At 42.6% G+C, this 27,423-nt stretch overlaps 1 protein-coding gene across 1 annotated transcript in view; it reads right to left on the minus strand.

Moving 5' to 3' along the window:
• The window catches only part of LOC121283838 (interleukin-5 receptor subunit alpha-like), a 67,102-nt gene extending 48,819 nt beyond the window's left edge, over positions 1-18,283 (minus strand). Inside the window, exon 1 of the mRNA XM_041198617.1 lies at positions 18,083-18,283. The gene's annotated coding sequence lies outside the window, so the exon portion shown is untranslated. The remainder of the gene's footprint in view (positions 1-18,082) is intronic.
• Positions 18,284-27,423: the final 9,140 nt, after the last annotated feature.

The following is a 27,423-nucleotide window of genomic DNA, read 5'->3' on the forward strand; positions in this document are numbered from 1 at the left end:
TATTTAAGGGATAATGTAAAGTATAACTGGAGAGTGGGATTTTCAGTTGTGCTAAAAGTAAAAAGGTAAATTTCTGTTCTGTAATCTAAAGTAAACATTGTCTACAGGAATAGTATTTAATTAATGTTGCTTTTAGTTTGTTGTAGTAAAGGTTGTAAAACTTGAAATCTTGACATATGATCTCTTAAGTTGGTTACTGGGAATTTGAATTTCTTTTTAAAAGTTATCACTCTCAATGGAGATCGTAACAATTCAAATTGGCATCCCTTGTACTTAAGGAAACTGAAATAAAAGCCATACTAAGGGAATAAGCAGAGTGAGAGAGAGGTTAATGGTTTTAATGGGAACTTGTTCATCAAAGGGGAGTTGAGGTTGTAGTTGGGCAGATTGTGGGCTGCAGATATTTTTCATGTGAATGGAGGGCTAGACAGTTGCCATTTTGAAAATGTAGCCATAAGTGAATTGGAAAAGTGTTTTTTTTCCCTCTGTGAGAACGCAGAATGAAGTAGGATTGTGGTAGGGAGGGGAAGGGGGATGTGGCTGAAGAGTGACACAAGGAAGAGATCAGAAATGGCTGTGTCTATGATAGATACAATGGGAGTAGAGAGGCCTCATGAGAAGGCCATGGGGATGGTTTAAACTAGATTGGGAGCGGAATGGGAACTTAAGAGGGAGCTCAGATTCGAGGGAGCAAAACTGGGAGTATATGGAAATAGAAAAGTAGAAAGCAAAAACAGAAGGCAGATAAAGCATAGACAAGCATCAAATAGGATCAGAATAGAGAATAAAGTTAAAAAAACAGATTTATAGGCACTCTATCTGAATGCACGTAGCATTCACATATAGTTGAATGCACATATTGAGGTAAATGGGTATGATTTAATTGCCGTTATGGAGATGTGGCTACTGGGTGACCAAGATTGGGAACTGAATATTCAAGGATATTCGGCATTTAGGGGGGATAGACAAAAAGGGAAAGAAGGTGGGATAGCACACTCAGTAAAAGTCGAGATTAGTACATTGGTAACAGAGGATCTTAAATTGAAGGTTCAAGATATAGAATCAGTTTAGGTGGAGCTCAGATACAGCAAAGGGCAGCAAATATTGGTGGGAGTTGTTTATAGACCACCAATCTGTCATGGAAATGTTGGACACATGATAAATCAGGAAATTTGAGATGCATGTAACATGGATAATACAATGATAATGGCGACTTCATTTATACGTAGACTGGGTTAACCAAGTCAGGCCTGATGCTCTGGAGGAGGAATTCCTGTTATGTGTATGAGATGGGTTTCAGGAGCAGTATGTTGAGGAGCCAACTAAGGATCGGGCTATTTTGGATTTAGTGTTGTGTAATGAGAAGGGGCTAATTGATAACCTTGCCGTAAAGGAGCCTTTGAGAAACAGTGACCATAATATAGAATTTTGCATTAATTTTGAATATGATATAGTTCCTTCTGAAACTAGGATCTTAAGCCTGAAGAAAGGAAATTATGAAGGTCTGAGGGGTAAATTGGCTGTGGTGGATTGGAAAAATACACTAAAAGATCTCGCAGCAGACAGGCAATGGCTAGTGTTTAAAGAAATACTACATAGTTTACAGCAGATATACATTCCTCTAAGGCACAAACGCCCAAATGGAAAGGTAACTCATCCATGTTAACAAAAGAAGTTAAAGATTGCATTGATCAAAGGAAATGCCTTATAAGGGGAAGGGTTCTCAAAATTCCCACATTTTTCATATCATCAACAAGGACATGACTTTTGGACTTTTACCTGAAACCAGACAATGAGAGAAGACAGAATACGATTCTTCCCTTTATAACAATCAACACAAAACTAAAGCCCATCAAAATCTTGTTTAAATAATCATTGCTAACTACTAAGGCAGGAAGACCACAATCTACAATTATGCGAACCCATCAATATTCCACACATACAATGGCTTTCAGTTCAAAACTAGTTACGGGGCCAGGAAGACAATGATAAACATCATGTGAGCCCATTAAAAACGAGACAACAATCACCCCGGGAAGCCCACCAAAATCAAACAAAGAACTAACCTTGAATTGGATTGAGATAAGAAATTCAAAATAAAACAATATAACTGGGCCAGGAGATCTGAAGTGAGCAGGTTTTTTGGGTGGACACAGAAGTGAGCAGTTTTGAAAGCAGTTTTAGGCAGTAAGCAGTTTAAGCAGGGAGCTGAGCCAAGCAGAGGAAGGAGATCTGGAGGTTTGCATGTTCGCAGGCAATATCACGGCGAGGGGCACAGGGTGGCAGGCTCAACCGAAGACAAGGCCGCAACCGCAGCCCTCCACGGAGATCGACCACCCACAACCGCCCCCTCCACCCAACTGAAGAACCTTAGCAGATTCCACAGACCAGGACCATGTGGGGATGGCAGGCCCCAGAGGACACAAAGAACGTAACCCAAAACTGCAACCGGCTTACCTGGCTGGATTTCAAACTGTCAAGGAACCCTGGGTTGGTGAGCATGATCCCTGACCTCTCCTAGTTCAATTTAGTTAGGTTTTGGGGGGTGCGACAAGGGTAAGGGGATTAGTAGCGTGATTTTCCCTCATTATGCCGTGAGTTCCCCATTCTTAACTAAGTGTACTTTGTAGGTCTGTATAATCTCAGTGCAATCCTAATGTTATAAGTTCATTTGTGATTTCAATAAACTCAGTTCTTTTCTTGCACCAAAACCAGTTGTCTGCTGCACTTTGTCACAACCCCAAATAAGTCCAAGGTCTATAACCTAGGGAGTGGGAGCGATTCGAACCGCTCAGAAGTCAAAGGTGGAGCTGACACACACACCACCACCTCCAACAAAGGATGCCAAGACAAAGTGGTAAGCCTGAGGATTAGGAGCAATTTAGAACCCAGCAAAGGTGGACCAAAAAGCTGATTAAGAGAATATGAATGTAAACTGGCGAGGAACATAAGGATGGACTGTAAAAGCTCCTTTAAGTATGTGAAAAGGAAAAGATTAGCTAGGACAAATGCGGGCCCATTACAGGTGGGGACAGGAGAATTTATAGTGGAGGACAGGGAAATGGTGAAGAAACTAAACAGTTACATTTTGTCTGTCTTCATGGAAGAAGATACAGAAAATCTCCCTGAAATACTAGGCAACTAAGGGACTTGTGGAACTGACGAACTAAAAGAAATTAGTGTTAGTAAGATGGTAGTGCTTGAAAAGTTAACTGAATTGAAGGTTGATAAATCCTCTGGACCAGATGAGCTTCATCTCAGAGTGTTGAAATAAGTGCCTAGAGAGGTAGTGGATACATTGATGGTTATCTTTCAAAATGCTACAGGCCAGGATTTTATGGCCTCACCATGGCATGTCTGCACCCAACGGATTCGGCAAACCCCTAAAATCTCCATGCAGCTCAGTGGGACTGTAATACTCCACCAGGCAGGAGAGGCTGTAAAACCCTGGCCATAGATCCAGGAAGGGTTCTTGTGGATTGGAAAGTAGTACATGTAACCCCACTATTTAAAAAAGGAGGAGGAGGGAGAATGGAGAACGACAGACCTGTTAGTCAGAAGTAGGGAAAATGTTAGAATCTAATTGTTAAGGATGTGATAGCTCAACATTTAGGAAAAAATGGTAAAATTGGGCAGAGACAACATGGATTTGTGAAAGGAAAATCATGTTTGACAAACTTGTTGGAGATTTTTAAGGATGTTACGTGTGGCATAGTTAAAGGAGAACCACTGGTGTATTCATATTTTCTGGAGGCTTTTCATAAGTTCTCACACAGGAGGTTAATAAATAAATATTAGAGCACATGAGATTGATGAAAGCATATTAATATGGATTGAAAATTGGTTAAGAGACAGAAAGCAGAGAGTAAGACTAAACGGATCATTCTCAGGATGGCAGGCTGTTCCTACTGGGATACCATAAGAATCAGTGCTAGGTCCACAGCTGTTCATAATCTATATAAATGATTTAGATGTGGGGACCAAATTTCCTGATGACACCAAACTGGGTAGGAACGTAAGTTTTAAGGAGGATGCAAGGGGGCGTCAAGAGGATTTGGACAGTCTAAGTGAATGGGCTGGAACATGGCAGGTGGAATATAATGTGAATAAGTGTGAGGTTATTCATTTCTGTAGAAAAAAACAAGACAGAATACTTTTTAAATGGTGAGGGGTTGGGAAGTGCAGGTGTCCAAAGGGACCTGGGTGTCATTGTTCATGAGTCACTAAAAGCTAGCATGCAGGTGCAGCAAGCAATTACGAAGACAAATAGTATGTTGCCCTTCACCGTGAGGGGATTTGAGAACAGGAGTAAGGATACCTTGCTGCAGTAGTATAGAGCCTTGATAGACCTCACCTGGAGTATTGTGCACAGTTTTGGTCCCCTTGTCTAAGAAGGGATATACATGCGATAGAGGGAGTGCAATGGAAGTTCACCAGATTAATCTCTGCGATGGCAGGATTATTTTATGAGGAGAGATTGAGGAGACTGGGTCTGCATTCATTTGAAAAATGAGGGGTGACCTCATTGAAACTTACAAAATTCTTAGGGGGTGTGACAGGGTGGATGTAGATAGGATGTTTCCTCTAGCTGGTGAGTCTAAAGCCAGGGGACATAATCTCAGGACAAGGGGCAGGCCATTTAAAACTGAGATAAGGAGGAATTTCTTCACTCAGAGGGTGGTGGATCTTTGGAATTCTCTACCTCAGAGGGCTGTGGAAGCTCAATCGTTGAGCATGATCAAGACAGAAATCAATAGATTTCTGGAGACTAATTACATCAAGGGACATGGAGACAGTGCAGGAAAGTGGCATTGAGGTAGGTGATCAGCCATCATCAAACCAAATGACAGAGCAAGCCCAATGGGCCAAATGGCTGACTCCATTCCTATGTTCCTATATGTTCCTAGGCAAGGCCAAGTGGGTGAGGAGTTTATATGAAGGCAGAGATTAAGGGAGGATGGGAGGGCAGTGAACTCAGAGGACACTATCCAATGCTGGAGACTGTGGGCAGAATCATCTCAGATTTGCACTAAGTGCAGTAGTGGCGGGAAAAAGAATGTTTTACCCACCGGCCGCAATGGCAGCTTCCCATGCTGTATCGTCCAAATCCCGCCTCATTAATCGTGCATTCCTGGGAAACACACCATCGCGATGGCAAGCGGGCTCTCATTTGCCCACCATGCCATCACCACGCCACTTCCTCATGTCATGTGCCATATTTAAAGTGCAGCCCTGCGCACACCTCTTGGTGCTTCCAGCCCAGGGCTGCCGCACAGAAGACATGGCCCCGAAAGACAAGAAGATTGCAGCCCCCCCACCCGATTCAGTGATGTGCCCCTGGAATGCCTTTTGGAGGTCACGGATGCCAGCCACCACCTCTACCCCAGCTTTGGCTGCAGGACGTCCAACAATCTCAACACCCCGGCTTGCGGGGTGGTGGTAGAGGTGGTCAGGGCCAATGCTGCACAGAAGAGGTTGGCCACCCAGTGAAGAAAGAAGATGAATGATCTCATCCATGCCGTCAGAGTAAGGCAACCATCTCATCACTCTAAACTCACACACTCACAAGCCCATCACACATTCACTGGCATCTCACTCACTGCCAGCTCAAGGGACATCACCACACACACTCTCTCTCACACACCCTCACATGTCCACCTGGCCTCATCTCCTCTGGAGATTGCCTGCTTAGTTTTCACCATCTTGAAGCCACTTACACAGATCAACTTGTGTCCTGCACACATCCTGGGATACACCCCCTTCCCCAGTACAGCCTTTGCCCTGCAGCCTCTTCCCTTGCCTGAGGCCACTTCTCCCTCTTCCCCAAGTAAGCCCTAATCCTGCAGCCGTTGAAAAGCTACCCCATCCTATGGCTGGTCTTGTAAGTAGAGGCCTGCCTGTGAGCACCCCCTAAAAGTGATGTGACGCTGTTTGCAAAGCCTGGCGCTGATGACCACGAGTGCTGCACAAAGCAAGGTAGACAAACAAACCTTAGAGTCCCGAGCAAAGTGCAGCTCACCAGGTGCACATTGCTTATGTCCAGCTGTGAAACATATCAGTGTGATGTGCTCAGGTGATCCAGCGCGGACAGATGATTCCAGCGAGCTAGGATTATAATGATATGCAGATGCATTACAATGAAGTTCCTGACATCTGACGGGAATTGTAAACTGGTTCCATGACATCGTGAAACAAATGTTTAGCCTTTTCACCATATTGTCCACTCAAGCCGCCAAAAACGCCTAAAACGCACGAAAGATTCCACCCTATATGTGGATGGATACCAAGCAAGATTAAGATGGGCCCACCATGGATGCTGTTTAACATAAACAGCTTGCTGACATGCGTTTGTCCAGATCATTTTTGGCTGAGGTACCCAAAGGCAGGTGAGACCCTTGGAGTCTTACTCCAAGATCCTGAATATTCAGAAGAGTTGGGAGATGAAGGGAGGAAATGGAGATCAAACAAGATGTTGAAATATTCCTCTTGTCTTACATCTCAGATTTGCATAATTCCAAACACCACTAACTGAATTGGGGCTAAATGACATATCTAAATCAATGATTTGATCAATGGGTACATACTCATGAACATCTCTAGTTAAAGTAAAGGTCGAAATAGATGAGAAGCACTTAATAGGGAAGGAAATTAAGTCTAAGAAATAAAATTCACCATGCCTTCCTTGCGCGCCAAATGTTTTCAAAGCACGAATCAAGGATAAATAAAATAAACTAAAACTGTGAATGTTGCAAAATAAACCAGGATTTACCGGAAGTGCAGGGTTGGTCAGTCAACAGGGAATGTGCTAACATTTGGGAAGTGAGTTCTGATGAGGGAATCATGCCAAGGCAAATATGCCCTTTAACAATTCCTGAGCTTCTATGAGAAACATTTGGAACTAAAGGTCATCCATGCAAGAACAATGACATCCGCGAAGTGGACATCTTTGGCCTAATGAGATGCAGATTCCTTTGTGGCCAACACATGCTCAGGACTGAGTGTTGTGAAAGGAGTACTTCAATATTGCTCAGTTGCAGGCGTTTTAAGGAACTATAATCCAAAAGATATATAAAAAAACAGAACTGCAAGCCGTGCGATCAAAACTCAATTCTGTTGGGTGTGCAGTATTTTCAATTATTGTGGCTATTTGTTTAGACTCTAAGCACAGGATGTGCTTTTATTTCCTTTATGTTGACACTGCACCTTTATGCCAAAAAGCTGTGAGTTCAGAAAGAAACATTCCCCACTCCCCACCCAGGATTTTCATTATTGAAGCTTATTCACAACCACCTGTACCCACCCCTGCCATCCCCACCACACCCCCCTGCCATCCCCACCCCCCCACCATGATCCCTTCCCCCATTACCCACTTCATATACCAGAATTGCTGCAGCCAGGGCTAAGTGTTGCCTAGTGATTCCAGTTGGCAGGTGCAAGTATAAAAACTAGATGCGACTTGGCTACATCACACATGGCAAGGGACCCAAAGGTTATTGGGCATAGTTGGGAAAGTGGAATTCAAAATACAAACATCTTAATGATCTTAATGAACTGTGGAGCAGGCTCGAGGAGCCGAATGACCCACTTCTGCTCCTATTTCATGTGTGATGTCCTTCGCAATAATTATCTACACTCAACACATTTAGAATGATGACTTGACAGAACCCTGGATCATGTGGAATGATAACCCAGCAAGAGTCAATGCTTTTAAGACAAGAGAGGGGAAATTATCAAAAGAAACCCAAAATGTAACTAATGATGACAATTTGGAAACGTTTGTATTTTTCAGTTTATGCCGTTCAACTGGAAGGAGAAGAAAAATGGAAGTGATTCAAATGATTGCTGTCTCTTCCAGGAACTTAAGGCAGCTTGCAAACTGCACCGCTAGCCCCCCCACCATAAAACAAAAATATTCCAGCTCAACTATGCAGCTATCCCTCGCTCTTTCCAAAATTTAAAATATCATCAAAACTTCCAGTTACAACGTCAGTTCAGCTGGGGTTTTCAAAGGCTTCCGATTGGACAACAACATTATTTTAACAGACATTATTATTTCACAATCACTTGCAGAAAAAAAACCACATTGTCAGAGGATCAACCATAGTGACCCCTAGAGACCTTGGTTTGCAAAGGTGACAGTAATGAATTGTTTCTAAATCAAACACTGAGCGAACTATGAGACTGTAGATCAGAATTCCACCCTCTCAGCAGCAAAATACCATTGCTGGTTAATAATGCAGCCCCAATTTGTAACTGTTAAGGAACATGCCTCTCTCAACCATTGTTCTAAATCCTTTGTTCGACACTATTGAGCTCTCTCCCTAAATTCTTTATCAATGATTTGGCCTTTGAGGGAATCAAGAAATATGATTCCCCCAAAGGCCTTTAAGAAGTACCCAGATGAGCACTTGGCACGTCATAACATTCAAGGCTGTGGGCCAAGTGGTAAATGGGATTAGGTAGGTAGGTCAGGTGTTTCTCTCATGTCAGTACAGACTCGATGGGCCAAAGGGCCTCTTCTACACTGTGTGATTCTGTGAATGATTTGGCCTTTGAGGGAATCAAGAAAAATGGGGAATGGGCAGGAAAGTTGAGATCAAAGATCAGTGATGATCATACTGAATCGCAGAACAGGCTTGAGGGACAATATGGTCTACTCCTTTTCCTATTTCTTATGTTCTCATGATTGTGCTTCTGCCTAATTTTATAGAATATTGGGTAGAATTGTCCCCCCCATCGGGGGGATCATGTGGGGGCGGGCAAGGACCCGATTGGTTCCCCCCTATTGGGTCACCATTTTAAGTGGGTGGGCCAATTAAGGCCTTCCCAACGTGACCTGCTCCCGGAAGTGCTATGCACTCCCTGTGCCGTGGGAGCAGGGGGGTGTTCCCTGAGTTGGGAGCACAGAGGTTCCTCAGGTAGATTACTTTCACTTATGAAACATTGATTAAATGTAAACAAAAATTTAAGGACATGTCCCCTCAGGTGAAGCTGTCACATGAGCTGGGACATGGCCATTAATTTTATTAAAAACTTTTAAATCACTTTAAAATCATTCATGAAACTTCATCCCGCCTGTGGATGAGGTTCCCTGAGAAATGTAAAGGCCGCCTGGGCTCTTCGCCAGCCCGCCAACCTTAAGGTTGGACGGGCAGCTCAGTTTATTAGTTTAATAGATATTAAAAGGCCTCAGTAGGCCTTTGACAGTTCGGTGAGTGCGCAGCTGACTTGGCTGCGCGCCCGCCAAACTGAAAATCTAAATCTAAATCACTGCGTGTCATTTTATGCCTCAGCGAGCAGGCCCCACCCCTGCTCACCGAGTCGAAGATTCTGCCCATTAAGTCTAACCATTTTAAAGTAGGAACCACCTTCTCAAAAGAAATTTTTCTTACACATTTACAAAGCAACACCACAACAATATGAATCACATTGAACTACTTATTGTTGCTTCAACTGATGCATTGAAAATGATGCTTGTTTCACTTTCTAGGAACTGGTAAATCCTCATTTGATTCTTCGGTTTGCCAATGTAACATCTAGTCTGGAACTGAGTCACACAATGTAGGAAGGTCTTAGATTCAGAACCTGGTCCATGTTGAATCTGAAAATACTATTTAATAATTCTCTGTTCTACCTACTTCTTTCTTAGCCTATCTGCTGTTGAACTCTTCATCTATACATCTGTCACCTTCATCCAGCCATTCTCCCATTTTTCACCCAGCATAAACTTCACCTCATCCATTCTCCACTGCCCATATCCTGTCCTGCACTGAGTGCTGCTCACACATCACCATCGTCCCCACTGGCCTACACTGGCTTCTGGTTCCTCAGTCAATAAAATTCTCAAATGAGAACTCTCATCCTCATGTTTAAATTTATCATGGTGATACCCAATCCTATACCTACAGCCTGCTCCAGTCCCACAAGGCCATACACTCCTTCAAACCTGTCTGCCATTCAAGACGATCATGGTTGATCTTTTACCTCAGCTCCACTTTCCGATCTGCTCTCAACTTTCCTTGATTCCCTGAGAGACCAAAAATCTCAGCCTTGAATATCCTCAATGATGGAACATCCACAACCTTCTAGGGTAGGGATCTTCAAAGATTCTCAACCATCCGAGGGAAGAAAATGCTTCTCATCCCAGTCCTAATTGATTGGCCCCTTAGTGTGTTCCCAGTGTTCTAGTTTTCCCAGTCAGGGGAATCAACCTCTCAATGTCTACCTTGTCAAGTCCCTCCAGAACCTTGTACATTTCAATGAGATCAACTCTTATCATTCTAATACCCAGAGTACATAAAGGCCTAATTTACTCAGCTCCTCATCTTAGAAAAACCCTTTCACCCCAAGGATCAACCTAGTGAACATTTACTGTACTGCTTCCAATACAAGTATATCCTTCCTTAGATGTGAAGGCCAAAATGCTCACAGTATTCCAGGTGTGGTCTCACCAAATCCCTGTACAATTGTAACAAGTTTTCTTTATTCCTGTATTTCAATCTCCTTGCAGTAAAGACCAACATGCTAGCTTGCTGTTTCTGCATGCTAACTTTCCGTGCTCCATGTATGAGTACATTCAAGTCTACTAATCATCAACATTTAGAAATTTCACATCATCAATCAAATATTCTGTCTTTCTATCCTATTACTGAGTACTTTTGAAAATCCAAGCTCCCCGTTATCTACTCCAATTAGTTACATAAAATACATTTGTTGTTGAAGCACCATCAACTGGTGCATTCTTCATGAGAACTCCTCGACCAATCAGAGTCTACTTGCCAACCAATCAGCACTCTCTTCTCATATAGTAGAAATTATTTGTTTCTCCTGACACGAGCATTTTCTGGCAAATTGTGCTGATGAGTGCAAGACGACAAGCTTTGACAACAAAATGGCTTTTTCTTTCAGCAATGCTCAAGTTCTGCACTACCAAACAACTATCTAATAAATTTGTTAAATAATATTTCTCTTTTGTAAAAGCAGTTTGATTCGGTCTGATGATATTATAATGTTTTCCTTGATTTGTTAAGACATCTTTAATAATAGATTCCGGCATTTCCGTGATGACTCATATCAAGCTAACTGGCCTTGAGTTTCCTCTTTTCCCTTTCCCTCCTCTCTTGGACAGCAGTGTTACATTTTTTTAATTTATAACCCACTAGAATCTGGGGAACTTTGGGAAATCATAACCAGTGCATCCACTATTTCTGCAGCTGCCTTTATTAGAAACCAGAGGGTGGACCATCATTTTTTAAATTCTTTCATGGAATCTGGATGTTGCTGGCTAGGCCAGCATTTACTGCTCATCCCTAATTGCCCTTGAGAAGGTGGTGGTGAGCCATCTCCTTGAGCCACTGCAGACCATGTAGGAACACCCCAAGTCAGGATAGTGTGGGGCTCAGAGGGGAACTTGCAGGTGGTGGTGTTCCCATCCATCTGCTTCTCTTGTCAGTCTTGGTGGTAGAAGCCATGGGTTTGGAAGGTGTTGCCAAAGGAGCCTTGTTGAGATCCTGCATTGCACCTTGTAGATGGTACACATTGCTGCCACTGTGCATCGGTGGTGGTAGGTGTGGATGTTGGAGATGGTAGATGGACTGCTTTGTCCTGGATGGTGTCAAGCGTCTTGAGTATTGCTGGAGCTGCACTCATCCAGGCAATGTCTTGAGGCTTTCTCATCTTTTAGTCCCTTTAGTTTCCCTAACACTTATTTCCCGCTGATATTAAGTTCCTCATTCTTATTATCCCCTTGCTTACTCTCTAAAAAAAAACTTGTGTAACTTGTGTCTTCTACTGAGAAGGCAAACACAAAACATTTGTTTCACTTCTCTGCCGTTTCCTCATAACCCGTGCTAATTTCTCCTGTCTCCGTCTCTAGGGAACCAACGTTTACTATCCCATTGTTTTATATTGCCAACTAATAAGCTCAAACACTGTAGTGATCCCTGTTGTTGTTATCTGGTTAGCATTGTAAATTCATTGCTCCTTCTAATAGACACTAAGTTGCCAATTCCCTTCTGATTCTGTCCTGACCTATGTGTAGGTAAACATCTCGAATCGGAACTGCAATAATGGCACAAGAAGGAAGAAAAGACGAATCAGTCTAGGTTGTCAGCCACTGATGAATAGTGGGCAGGATTGGCCTCAGCTGTGATGACCCTAACTTAGCCAGTACGTGGGCTGCCTGTTGCTTGTTGGTGAGAAGAAATGGTACCTTAGAGGAGATATGGGAATTAGAAGGGACAGTGTCCATTAGCTAACACTCCAGCAATGTATTGAGGAGAGAATTTCAGGAGACAAAATTTCCATGGGCTAGAAATTCAACACACCTTCACCTTTCGGGAGTGGAGACAGCCAGACCTGCGAGGGACGCCCATACTCGGGCAGTAGATATATAGAGGATGAGGCTCGGGACTTTCACTCACTTCCCGGCAGCAGACACAGCTGGACTTGTGAGGCACCTCTGCTCGGGCACCACGCTGAGGTTGCTAAAAATCCAGGAGTAACTCATAGGAAAACTAAATTCATTGGTTGGTGAGAAGCTGCTGTTGGGACTGTGCTTAAATATCTTAAAACTAGAAAAATGTATCATTTTTAAAGAAGTAGCTACTTGGATTTCAGTCAGGTACACTAGCAATAGGGAGGTAAGGTTAAATTAAGTCAAAGTGAAATAAAGTAATAAACCAATGTAAGATAAAGTTAGCATAAGTATAGTAAAGTTAAGTTACTAGTAATTTATTCTACTCATTCTACTTACTGTAATAAATAGTTTTTAGAGTTATGGAATGGAAGGTCAGCTCAGCCAAGTGGAGTGCACATCCTGTGGTATGTGTGAAGTCAGGGATGCACCACGTGTCCCTGACAAACGTACCTGTAGGAAACGTCACCAGCTGCACAAGCTTGTGCTCCGGGTTTCGGAACTTAAGCGGCAGCTGCAGTCACTGTTGTGCATCCGTGAGGCAGAGGACTATGTGAATAACCCATTTAGGGAGGTGATCACACTCCAGGTCAGAAGCGTACAGTCAGAGAGGGAATGGGTGACTGACAGGCAGTCTAAAAGAACCAGGCAGATAATGCAGGAATCCCCTGAGTCTATCCTGCTTGCTAATCGGCTTTCCATTTTGGTTGCTGATGAAGGAGATGATTCCTCAGGGAAGTGCAGCCAGAGCCAAGCCTGTGTCACCATGGGCAGATAGTTGTATAGCAGGTGAGGAAGAAGAATGGAAGGGCAATAGTGATAGGGGAGTCCGTGGTCAGGGGGTCAGACAGCATATCTGTGGCAGGGAACGTGATTCCAGGATGTTATGTTGCCTCCCGGGTGCTAGGGTCAAGGATATCATGGAGCGGCTGTAGGACATCCTTCAGCAGGAGGGGGATCAGCCAGAAGCTGTGGTCCCCATTGGTACCAATGACAGGTAGGAAGAGGGATGAGGTCCTGAAAGCGGATTTCAATGAGTTAGGAAGGAAATGAAAAATCAGGACCTCAGGAGCAGTAATCTCAAGGTTACTCCCAGTGCCACGTGCTAGTGAGAAGAGGAATAGGAGAATAGATCAATTAAATGCATAGATAAAAACAAAAAAACTGCGGATGCTGGAAATCCAAAACAAAAACAGAATTACCTGGAAAAACTCAGCAGGTCTGGCAGCATCGGCGGAGAAGAAAAGAGTTGACGTTTCGAGTCCTCATGACCCTTCGACAGAACTTGAGTTCGAGTCCAGGAAAGAGCTGAAATATAAGCTGGTTTAAGGTGTGTGTGTGGGAGGCGGAGAGATAGAGAGACAGAGAGGTGGAGGGGGTTGGTGTGGTTGTAGCGACAAACAAGCAGTGATAGAAGCAGATCATCAAAAGATGTCAACAACAATAGTACAATAGAACACATAGGTGTTAAAGTTAAAGTTGGTGATATTATCTAAACGAATGTGCTAATTAAGAATGGATGGTAGGGCACTCAAGGTATAGCTCTAGTGGGTTTTTTTTTTATTTTATATAATGGAAATAGGTGGGAAAAGGAAAATCTTTATAATTTAAATATAAATAAATTATAAAGATTTTCCTTTTCCCACCTATTTCCATTATATAAAATAAAAAAAAAAAACCCACTAGAGCTATACCTTGAGTGCCCTACCATCCATTCTTAATTAGCACATTCGTTTAGATAATATCACCAACTTTAACTTTAACACCTATGTGTTCTATTGTACTATTGTTGTTGACATCTTTTGATGATCTGCTTCTATCACTGCTTGTTTGTCGCTACAACCACACCAACCCCCTCCACCTCTCTGTCTCTCTATCTCTCCGCCCCCCACACACACACCTTAAACCAGCTTATATTTCAGCTCTTTCCTGGACTCGAACTCAAGTTCTGTCGAAGGGTCATGAGGACTCGAAACGTCAACTCTTTTCTTCTCCGCCGATGCTGCCAGACCTGCTGAGTTTTTCCAGGTAATTCTGTTTTTGTTTTCAATTAAATGCATGGCTGGAGAACTGGTGTAGGAGGGAAGGCATCAGATATCTGAGGCATTGGGACCAGCTCTGGGGCAGTTGGGATCTATACGAGCTAGATGGGTTACATCTTAACCCGAAAGGAGATTTGCTAATGCTGTTGGGGTGTGTTTAAACTAGCTTGTCAGGAGGGTGGGAGCCTGAAGGATGGGCCAAATTGGAAGAAAGTAAAGTTGGTAACAGGAGGTAGTAGTGAGACCAGAAGGTAAGAGAAACAAAGCAGAGCATTGAGTATGCTTCGAATGTGGAATGATGTCAGAAAGACAAATGTGTGCAGCATTCGCAATAAGGTAGATGATCTAAAGGTACAAATAGAGGTAAATGGGTATGATCTAATCGCCATTACAGAAACGTGGTTACCCTTTTTCAAAGCTGCGTGTGCCCCCAGTTTCATTTTATTCTTCGTACCCTTTTTCAAAGCTGCTTGTGACCCCAGTTTCATTTTATTCTTCTCTGATGCTGCCAGACCTGCTGAGTTTTTCCAGGTAATTCTGTTTTTGTTTTGGATTTCCAGCATCTACAGTTTTTTGTTTTTATCTCTGTGTTTAATTGACTGCCACTGCTCTTTAAGAAATGCTTACCTTGAAGAAGCTCTGTTCGTCTCTGCGATAAGATTTCCGTATCTCTCTTTTGCCTTGTTCACCTTCCTTGCTTTCCATTTCTCTCCTGGTGTTTGACAAGGTGTTTACTAAAACCCACTTTCACAGCCATATCTCTTTTCTCAGTGACTGTCTCCGTCTCCGACTTACCCCACGTGGATTTCAACTGAAATTCCACCCCTCATGTTTCGAACCCACCCAGGATTACAGGTATCTCCGGGACATAAAACGTTTCTCGGACTGCTGTTCCCGTCACATTCTGAGATCCACACTCAGTGACACGTGCCGCCATATGAACACACTTGACCTCTCCCTCCAGCAGCACCGCCGTACCCTTTTTCAAAGCTGCGCGTGCCCCCAGTTTCATTTTATTTTACATTATGTTTGAAAGTGAGGTAGTTCACTCTGAAGCAAGGGTGTTAAAGTTGAATAAAGGAAATTGTGAAGGCCTGAGGGACAAATTGGCTGAGATGGATTGGGAAAATACATTAAAAGGTATGGCTGTACATTGGCAATGATCTTCAAATAACTATTACATAGCTTACAGCACCTATACATTCCTTCAAGGTGCGAAAACCCAAAAAAAACGTCAGTCAACCGTGGCTGACAAAGGAAGTTAAGGATTGTATAAGATTAAAAGAAAGGCTTATAAAGTTGCAACATGTAGTGGTAAACCTGAGGATTGGGAGGTTTTTAGAATAGAGCAAGGGAAGACCAAGAAACTGGTAAAGAAAGATAGAATAGAATATGAATGCAACCTAGCAAAAAACATAAAAACGGACTGTAAAAGCATCTCTAGGTATGTAAAAAGGAAGCATTTGGCTAAGACAAATGTGGGTCCATTACAGGCAGAGTTAGGAGAATTCATAATTGGGAACAGAGAAATGGCTGAGAGGCTCAATGATTACTTAATGTCTGTTTTCACTGAGGAAGATACAGGAAATTTCCCAGAATTAGAAATTCAAGGAACTAGGGAGAATGAGGAATTGAAGGAAATTAGTATAAATAAAAAGGTTGTATTGGAGAAATTAATGGGACAGAAAGTTGATAAGTCCCCGGGACCTGATATCCTGCATCCCAGAGTGTTGAAAGAGGTTGCTATAGAGATAGTGGATGCATTGGTGATCATTTTCCAAAATTCTATAGATTCTGGAATGGTTACTGAAGATTGGAAGTTAGCAAATGTCACCCCACTATTTAAGAATGGGGGAGAGAGAAACAAGGAAATATAGTCCTGTTAGCCTGACATCAGCAGTAAGGAAAATGCTAGGATCTATTATAAAGGATATGATAAATGGATACTTGGATAATCATGGTTTGATTGGTCATAGCGTGGATTTGCGAATGGGAAATCATGTTTGATGAAGTTTTTTGAGGATGTTACTAACAAAATTGTTAAAGGAGAGTCAATGGATGTAGTATTTTCAGAAGGCTTTTGTTAAAGTCCCCCACAGGAGGTTGACTAGCAAAATAAAAGCACATGGGATAAGAGGCAATACACTGGCATCAATTAAGGATTGGCTAACAGGCAGAAAACAGAGAGTCGCAATATACAGGTCATTCTCATGTTGGCAGGCTGTGACTGTTGGAGTACTGCAAGGACCAGTAATTGGGCCCCAGCTGTTCACAATATATATCAATGATTTGGATGTGGGGACCAAATGTAATATTTCCAAGTTCACGGATGATACAAAGCTAGGTGGGAATGTATGTTTTGAGGAAGATGTAAAGTGGCTACAGGAGGATTTGAACAGACTTAGTGAGTGGGCAAGAACATGACTGATGGAATATAATGTGGAAAATGTGAGGTTATCCACTTTGGTCAAAGGAACAGATGTGCAGAGTATTTCCTAAATGGTAAGATATTAGAAAGTGTAAATGTACAAAGAGACCTGGGTATCCTTGTCCATAAGTCACTGAAAGCTAACATGCAGGTGCAGCAGGAAATTAGGAAGGCTAATGGAATGTTAGCCTTTATCGCAAAAAGATTTGAGTACAGGAGTAGTGAAGTCTTGCTTCAATTGTATAGGAGCTTGGTTAGATCACACATGGAGTACTGTGTAGAATTTTGGCCCCTTTACCTCAGAAAATATATTATTGCCATAGAGGAAGTGCAACAAAGGTTCACCAGACTTATTCCGGGGATGGCCGGACTGTCTTATGAAGAGAGCTTGGGGAAACTAGGTCTACATTCTCTAGAGTTTCAAAGAATGAGAGATGACCTCACTGAAACCTACAAAATAATTAAAACGATAAACAGGTAGATGCAGCTAAGATGTTTCTCCTGGTTGGGGAGTCTAGAACCAGGGGACACAATTTCAAAATAAGAGGAAAGCCACTTAGGACTGAGATGAGGAGAAATTTATTTACTCAGAGGGTTGTGAATCTTTGGAATCCTCTACCCCGGGGGGTCGTGGAAGCTAAGTCATTGAGTATGTTTAAGGTGGAGATTGACAGATTTCTGATTAACAATAACGTGAACGGTTATGGGGATAATGTGGGTAAAAGGCACTGAAGTGTTCAATCAGCCATGATCGCATTGAATGGTGGAGCAGGCTTGATGGGCTGAATGGCCTCTACCTGTTCCTATGTTCCTAAGTACAAGAAATTGGGCATCAGCACAGAACAGGCATTGTTGCATCTACAATCAATTATAATCCCTGTTCGATATTTCTAAAAGGACTATCTACCCCTTGAAAACAAACCAGTTCACGCACTCACTGCCTTTTTTCCCTATTAGACAGGCACAAGAATATCAGATCACACTGTTATCATTCATTCTAGGAAACCCGATTAAAAACATCCAGCACTGTCTACTCATATTGACAGAACACCGAGACAAAGTGAAAGAACAACTTCAAAAGAGTCAAATTTGTGCCAGATTTGCTCCAATGATTGCATTCATCTAAAATTAAGCTAAATCTAGTAAATGAATTGGAGGTAATGATTACTAAAAGTTGGTTCTAAGAGATGTTTTTACCTGTGCCATATCCAATCAAAAATGAGGAGAGAGAAGCAAATTGTCCCCTTCCTTTCTGAGATCAACCCCAGGAACAAGTGGGAGCTTCTTTGTCGGAACAACAAGCAGCTTTTCCTCCAGATGTTTTCTTGTTGCTGTGCAGTGCAGTGTGAAAGCAGCTATTCGAGAGAAGTCCCTCTATATCTGCCTCCTACTGCTGAAGAGACTCTCAACAAGACTTCCTGTTCATCTGATTTACTGCTAGCTCTAAAGCCAGGCTCTATACAGGCAGTGAGGCATCAGACGAATTGGTTCGCACCTAGACTTCATCATATCAGTTTATAACTTTGAGTACCGTAATAAAACTATGCTGAAGTAATCCGAAGCAACAAATGTATGGGTACACCAGTTTGCCTTCAAGTTACACATCAGCTGATCTTTCCTCATCACTGGGAACTCCCTCCCTATCAGCACCTTTTTAAAGCATATCTTCACACACGTTTTTTTTCCCTTTGGGGAAGAGTGGGCAGGTGGTGGAAGGATTATAAACCCATTGAACTGCTCCTTCCATGGCCAACAAGTCCTGGCACGGGGCTTGAACCAAGAGTTTCCAGCCCAGAGGTAGGGATGCTACCACTGCATCACAAGACCTGCTATGTTAACAGCACTGTGGGTACACCTATACCACATGGACTGCAGGAGTTCAAGATGGCTCACTCCTTCTCAAGGGCAATTCTGGATGGGCAATAAAAACTTAGCTTTGCTAGAAATGTGCACATCCAAAAAATGTTTAAAATTAAATGTAAATTTAATCTGTGCCAGGCCGTTAATTCTGATTCCCTCTCAATAGTCATTAATGCTGGAACTATATCAATGGTTTACAGTTCAACACTAAGTTTTTTTTTCATTTATGGGATATGGGCATCGCTGGCAAGGTCAGCATTTATTGCCTAACCCAAACTGTCCTTGAGAAGGTGGTGATAAGCTGCCTCTTGAACTGCTGCAGCCCATGTAGTGTGGGTACACCCATAGTGCTGTTGGGAAGGGAGCTCCAAGATTTTGACCCAGCAACAGTGAAGGAACCGTGATATTGTTCTGAATCAGGATGGTGCATAACTTGGAGAGGAACTCGCAGGTGGTGGTGTTTCCGTGCATCTGCTGCCCTTGTCCTTTTAGATGGTAGAGGTCATTGGTTTGGAAGGCACTGTCACATAAGGTTTGACATGTTGCTCTATCTTGTTGATGGTACATCTTGTTGCCACTGTATGTCGGTGGTGGTGGAAGTGGATGTTTAAGATGGCGGACGGGGTGTCAATCAATTGGGCTACCTTGTCCTGGAGGGTGTTGAGCTTCTTGAGTGTTGTGAGAGCTGCATTCATCCAAGCAAGTGGGGAGTATTCCATCACACTCCTGACTTGTGCCTTGTAGATGGTGGACAGGCTTTGGGAGATGAGTTACTTGCCACAGAATACCTAACCTCTGACCTGCTCTTGTAGCCACAGTATTTATATGGCTAGTCCAGTTAAGTTTAAATGGGTTGTGACCATTTGTCTGACCTGTCCAGTTCATTGTACCTTGTGGCGAATCATAGTTGACAATCTCACTCTTACTCTTCTGTTATTGCTCGAAATGTTCAACAACTGTAATTACTGTGTTACTTTGTTAATTGTCACTGGTGATACATTGATTGCGAATAGAGACAGAAAAAGTTTAATAGACACATCATGATGTTCAGAAAAGGATGAGAAACCTCTTCTGCTGTGAAACTGAGCTTCAGCCTTGTGGTTCATGATGTTCTCCTCTGAGCACAGAAAACAGCAGCATGAAGCCAACAAATTCAGCCCTGGGGAAGCCCCAGCTGCTGACCTAAATTTCAGCCTATTGCAGTGCTGCAGGTTTCAAATTCGAATATTTTAAAAACAGTGAAACATGAAAATGCCAGAAGTGCACAGCAGGTCCATTAAGTGACCCATTAAAAATATGGGTAGAGTTTCTCTGCCGAGTGCAAACGGGAAATTGGGCACAGATTGCTCTCGACAATGAGCCGGCTCAATTTCATCCCTGCTAAAATTCATGAGTGTACTGCATTCACAAATGTGAAAGCTTCTATAAACCGGTGCAATTGGGCAGCATAATAGAACACAATTGTTTATCATTTTTCATTGCATTGTAAAATATTCATTTCATATTGGAGCGGTTTTATTAACACAGCAGTAAGTAGGTTTATCATAAGAAATAGGCATTTTTAATGACAGTATCTTGTCCACCCACTATGAGTAACCTGATTTTAGATTACTGGAAACGGTGTAAAAAACTATAATGAACCATTTTCTAGTTCCATTGGTGTACATGAGTCAGTTTCTTATTAAGTCAGATATTTTTAATACGTGTAAACTTTTAACACATGCCTACCTACTGGTGCCTGTGCACCTGAGAAAACAGGTACAATTTGAAGACTCTGTTCAAATGGCCACAAATGAGTGCAAACGATGGAATTTTGCCATAAAGTCACAGACCTGAAATGTTAAATCTGTTTCTCTTTCCTCAGATGCTGTCTGACCTTCTGAGTATTTCCAGTATTTTGTGTCTTTATTCCAGATTTCCAGCTTCTGCAATGTTTTGCTTTAGATCAAATAGCTCTGACAATGTAAGATAGTCATCACTGTGCGCATGACCATAGTTCACTGACTGTCCACATCAAATCAATATGAGTGAGAGTTATATGCCATGCGGTTGCCTGATATTTAATTTTGGCACCAGGTAGCTGGGAGACCTCCAGCCCCCAATGGCCAAACATATCAGGACTCAGCTTAACCCAAGCACCTACTCCTCGGCAGCTATTAGCACAGGGATGGCTGGAGGGCCAAGTCTGGTTCTCTCCCTCTCCCTGATGTTCTGTGCTCTCTTATTCTGCAAGGAACATAAGAACATAAGAATTAGGAGCAAGAATAGACCATACAGCCCTTTGAGCCTGCTCTGCCATTCAATCCGATAATGGCTGATCATCAGCCTTAATTCCACTTTCCATGTCACTCCCCATATCCCTTGACTCCCTCGGATGCCAAAAATCTGTCCATCTCAGTTTCAAGTATATTCAACAATGGAGCTTCTTCAGCCCCCTGAGGTTGAAAATTCCAAGGCTTCACAACTTTTGAGTGAAGAAATTCCTCCTCATCTCAGTCCTAATTGATCAACCTTTTAGCCTGAGACTTTGCCTCCATGTTCGAGCTTCCCCAACCAGGTAAAACAATCTTTCAGTGTCTACCCTGTCAAACCCCCTCAGAATCTTACATGTTTCAATGAGAACCCTTCTCATTTTCTGGAACTCCAGGGAATATTGACCCAATTTACTCAGCTTCTCTCCATCCTTACTTGAATAGTGGAATTATATTTGCTAACCTCCAGTCCACCTGAAACCATTCTAGAATCTAGGGAATTTTGGAAAATCATAATGATTGCATCCACTATCTCTGGAGCTACCCTTTTTAGAACCCACGTATGGAAGCCGGCAGGTCATTGGGAGCTGTCAGATTTTAGTCCCTTAAGTTTGTACAATGCTTTTTCTCTGCTGATTTCAATAATATTATCTTAATTTCCATACTCTTTTTAGCCCCTTGGTTACTCTATTCCTGGAATGAAATTTACTTCTACTGGGAAGATGGACACAAAGTATTTGTTTGATGTTTCAGCCATTCTTTTCATTCACCGTGATAATCTCCCCTATCTCTGCCTCCAAGGGATCAATGTTTACTTTAGTTACTCTCTTAGTTTTTTATATACTCATAAAAGCTCTTACAATCTGTTTTTGTATTGCTGACTGGCATACTCATTATTTTTTTTCTCTTTTTATCATCTTTTCGGTGGCTCTTTGCTGGTTTCTGAAATACCCCAATTCCCAATGTTACCACTATACTTTGTCACATTATAGGCTTCATCCAATACTATCCTGAACTTATAAAAACAAAAAAACTGTGGATGCTGGAAATCCAAAACAAAAACAGAATTACCTGGAAAAACTCAGCAGGTTTGGCAGCATTGGCGGAGAAGAAAAGAGTTGACGTTTCAAGTCCTCATGACCTTTCAGTCTATCTACCGAACCAACCTTAGCCAACTCTCCTCTCATTGTTCAAGTTTAAGGTTCTTGTTTGGGACTGGAGCCCATCACTTTCAAACTTAATATGGAATTCCATCATATTATGATCACTTTTTCCAAGTGGATCTCTTGCGATGAGACTACTAATTAACCCAGGCTCATGACACAATACTAGATCCAAAGGGCTGGATTTTCCTATTAGTGATGGGAAGCGGGCGGTGGCTCGATTCCAGATTGCTAACCCGCGTTCATCAGGAAACCTACACTGGGATATTGCCTTTGCTGGGGCCCTAATGAATTTCGGGATGGGTCCACCACCTGAGCAGGCAGGCTGGAGGCAGAAACAGAGATGGGTCAACCCCGGAGTGGGCGAGATGAAAGGCCCACATTAGCAGCCATTTTTTGTGGCTGCCGCTTCAATTTCTGCTTATAGTGTTAGCAAGTGTGTGGAAGGCGGTTAAAATAATGGCTTAGCTGCCTCTCCTTGCTGTATTTTTGCTCATGATATGTTCTGGGAAGCCCCTTCTCTAAATGGATCAAGAATTCAAAGAAAAAAACCTTTGCAACGTGCACTGGTTTGAGTCTTCGCCTTGCTTGTTCAGAGCTTGCTTTTAAATACGGTACATGAAGGATGGAGTGCAGTCTCTTCTCTCTAGCATTTGGGCACAGACTGTAATGTAGAAATAATCCAAGTGACAGCAAAGTAGTTAAAGTGAATCAAGACCAGCCATTTTGAGGGGGCTCACTGGACATATGACTCTGAATGATGTGCCTTTTCCCAACGACTCATGTAGAAGTTTGAAAGATGTGACGATTTCAAATGAACAAAGCCTTGGGCACAACCAGCTGCATACTATCCCATGGGAGGAAAGAGCTCAATAAAAGTCAACTACTTATAAACATTGTCAAATGGCAGGAACCCATTCCATTAACAGAGAGGAAACCACTCCTACATATGAGGCACAAATCACTTGGCTGTAACCCACAAGTGACTAGATGCTCACGGTCCTGCAGTGTTTCATTGCTGATACTGTACTCTGAATAAAATAGAAACATATTTAACTTCTATAGTCCTTTCATTTCAATACCAAGATGTCACAGCAGACCATCAACCAGGAGGACCGGGGCAGGACTGTCCTTGGCTTTCTGAAAGTTGACCTCCAGGCACTTGCGAGCACTGTAAGGGAGATGGGGGACATCCTCTTCCTGGAGGGAAGAAAAATGCCTCCAGCCACAACCATGAGGTCTTGGTTGGAAATCGCCAAATAGTCAGTGCCATCAGAGAAGTTGGTGAACCTGGGTGCAGGGCTACTAGTTGTTAATAGCCTAATTAAGTCTGGTGAGGTGAGTGAGACCTCCACAAAATGGGTGGGCCCTTGGGCATAAATCTACAAAGACTCACAGCAGCTGAGGAGACACAGGGCACACGCAGCCCCTCAACTTTGGAGAAGTGTGTGGACCCAGGACACTCATTCAGCCCTTGGAGAAGCCCGGAGGCATAGTGCTTCTGAGGACAGGCAACTGCAATGACATGCTATCTCTTACAATCTAAAGGAGGTGCCCTTTTCCATATAGGAATGCAGTGCATGATCTCCCTCTCTGCCTTGTCCTCACAGGAGAAATAGGCACATAAAGGCTGGTGAAAAGCCTCATGATACCTCTCAGGTGCTGGAGTGAGGCAGTCATAGACATTGCAATGGCCCCGCAATTGGGGGAAGTTCATGATGGCGATGCTTCCATTCCAGGTGCACTTGGTTATTGAAGAAGCCCGTGCAGGCGTTTTTTGGTTAGGGAGAGGTTGAACAGATCTCACCGCACCTCGTCTGAAAGCATACCGAGCACGAAGTGGTGTGGGAGACCTCAGCGCAGCTGAGCCTTCAGGGTCTCAGAGGCTAACTCTTTTCCATTTTATATATCTGTAGAAGTTTTTACTGACTGTTTTTATATTCATTGCTAATTTTTTCTCATACTCTAATTTTTCCCTCTATTATTTTTTAGTCATTCTTTGCTGGTTTCTAAAAATTTCCCAATCTTCTGGCCTGCCACTCAACTCTGTGGCATTCTGTGCCTTTTCTTTCAATTTGATACCATCCTTAGCTTCTTCAGTTAGCCACAGGTGGACTATCCTTCTCATAATTTCCTTCTTTCTCACTGGAATATATCTTTGTTGAGAGTTATGAATTATCTCCTTAAATGTCAGCCGCTGCTTTTCTACCATCTTTCATTTTAACCTATTTTCCCTGTCCACTTTAGCCAACTCTATCTTCATGCCCTTGTAATTGCCTTTATTTAAATTAAAGACTCAATCTTAACATTGAAACATAGAATCTAGGAGCAGGAGTAGGCCATTCGGCCCCTGGATCCTGCTCCGCCATTCATTATGATCATGGCTGATCATCCAACTCAATAGCCTGCTCCCGGTTTCTCCCCATACCCTTTGATCCCTTTAACTCCAAGATCTATACCTAACTCCTTCTTGAAAGCAAGCAATGTTTTGGTTTCAACTACTTCCTGTGGTAGCGAATTCCACAGGGTCACCACTCTCTGGGTGAAGAAATTTCTCCTCATCTCAGTCCTAAATGGTCTACCCCATATCCTCAGACTGTGACCCCTGGTTCTGGACTCCCCCACCATTGGGAACATCTTTCCTGCATCTACCCTGTCTAGTCCTGTAAGAATTTTATAGGTTTCTATGAGATCCCCTCGTCATTCTTCTGAACTCTAGTGAATATAATCCTAATGAACTCAATCTCATATGTCAGTCCCGGCATCCCAAGAATCAGTTGGGTAAACCTTTGCTGCACTCCCTCTATAGCAAGCACATCCTTCCTCACATAAGGAGACCAACACTACTCACAATATTCCAGGTATGGTCTCACCAAGGCCCTGTACAATTGCAGCAAGACATTCCTGTTCCTGTACTCGAATCCTCTGGCTATGAAGGCCAACATACCATTTGCCTTCTTTACCGCCTGCTGCACCTGCATGCTTACCTCCAGCGACTGGTGTACAAGGACACCTAGGTCTCGTTGCACATTCCCTTCTCTCAATTTATAGCCATTCAGATAATAATCTGCCTTCCTGTTTTTGCTGCCAAAATGGATAACCTCACATTAATCTACATTATCCTGCATCTGCCGTGCATTTGCCCACTCACTCATCTTGTCCAAATCACACTGAAGCATCTCTGCATCCTCCTCACAGCCCACCCTCTCACCCCGCTTTGTGTCAAATGCAAATTTGGAGATATTACATTTAATTCCCTCATCCAAATCATTAATATATATTGTGAATAACTGGGGTCCCAGCACTGATCCCTGTGTTCCCCAACTTTTCTGGTATGTTATTAGTGTCCTCCTTTGTGAAGACAGAACCAAAGTATGTATTTAGTTGGTCAGTCATTTCTTTGTTCCCCATTATAAATTCCCCTGTTTCTGACTGTAAGGGACCTACATTTGTCTTTACCAATCTTTTTCTCTTCACATACCTATAGAAACTTTTACAGTCAGTTTTTATGTTCCCTGCAAACTTACTCTCGTACTCTATTTTCCCCTTAATCCCTTGGTCTTCCTTTGCTGAATTCTAAACTGCTCCCAATCCACAGGTCTGTTATTTTTTCTGGCCAATTTGTATGCCTCTTCCTTGCATCTAACACTATCTCTAATTTCCCTTGTAAACCATGGTTTGGCCACATTTCCTGTTTTACTTTTGCACCAGACAGGAATTAAAAATTGTTGCAGTTCACCCATGTGCTCTTTGAATGTTTGCCATTGCCTATCCACCGTCATCCCTTTAACGTAATGTTTCCAATCCATTATAGCCAACTCATGCCTCATACCATTGTAGTTTCCTTTATTAAGATTCAGGACCCAAGTCTCAGAATCAACTATGTCACTCTCCGTCTTGATGAAGAATTCTATCATATTATGGTTGCTCATCTCCAAAGGGCCTCACACAACTAGATTGCCAATTATTCCTTTTTCATTGCACAATAACCAGTTGAGGATGGCCTGTTCTCTCATTGGTTCCTCAATGTAATGGTCCAGAAAAACATCCCATATACACTCCAGGAATTCATCCTCTATGGTATTGTTACTACTGACACTTCTGACTCTCAAACTGAATGTGAAATTCTATCGCGTTATGATTGCTCTTTCCTAGAAGATCCTTTACTATGATGTCACGAAATAATATTGTTAATCTAATCTAATAAAACCTGCTCACTGGTTGGTTGCAGAATGTATTGTTCTAAGAAACTGTCGCAAATATACTCTATGCACTCATCCTCCAAGCTCCCTTTGCCAATTTGATTCATTCAAACTATATGAAGATTGAAAACATCCATGATTATTGTAACATCATTTTTACAAGTACCCATTATGTCCTAATTAATACTCAGTTCTACAGTGTAGCTAATATAAAGGCTCCTGTAAACTACTCCCATAAGTGATTTCTTTCCTTTGCTATTTCTTATCTCCAGCAAACCGATTCTACATCCTGACCTTCCAAACCAAGATCATTTCTCATTACTGTACTGATCTCACCCTTTGTTAACAGAGGTACCCCACCTCATTTCCCTTTCTTTCTGTCCTTCTGAAATGTTAAATATCCTTGAATATTCAGGTCGCAACCTTGGTCATCTTGTAATCATGTCTCTGAAATGGCTATCATTTCATACTCATTTATTTATTTGTGCTATCAATTCAGCCATCTTGTTCCAAATGCTGCAAGCATTCAGATAAAGAGCTTTTAATTCTGGCAACACCACCAGCAGCCCCCCACCCCCCCCCCCGCCCCTCCCCATTTTTCCATACTCTGACCCTATTTGCTGGTGCATTCTTATGTTTGTATGCTCTGTGCCTCCCTGTCACACCCTGGTTCTCATTACCTGTATCGTTTATCCTGCATCATCATCTTGTCCCTTCTCTCTAACTTTCCAAATCTTCCCTCCTATGAACCTTCCCTCCCAGGCCCCAAACTCCCACTCCACCACTATTTAGTTTAAGGTCCTCTCTACAATCCTAGCTGTACGATTTGCCAGGACACTGGTTCCAGCACAGTTCAGGGTGAAGACCATCCCAACAGTATAGCTCCCATTTTCCCCAGTAGTGGTGGCAGTGCCCCATGAATCAAAACCCACTCCCACACCAATTTTTGAGTCAAGCGTTCAACCTGTCTGATCTTATTTACTCTATGCCAATTTGCTAGTGGCTGAGGTTATAATCCAGAGATTATTACCTTTGTGGTTCTGCTCTTTAATTTAGTCCCT

This window comes from Carcharodon carcharias, chromosome 11 (assembly GCF_017639515.1).
Source record: "Carcharodon carcharias isolate sCarCar2 chromosome 11, sCarCar2.pri, whole genome shotgun sequence".
NCBI classification, from domain to species: Eukaryota; Metazoa; Chordata; class Chondrichthyes; order Lamniformes; family Lamnidae; genus Carcharodon; species Carcharodon carcharias.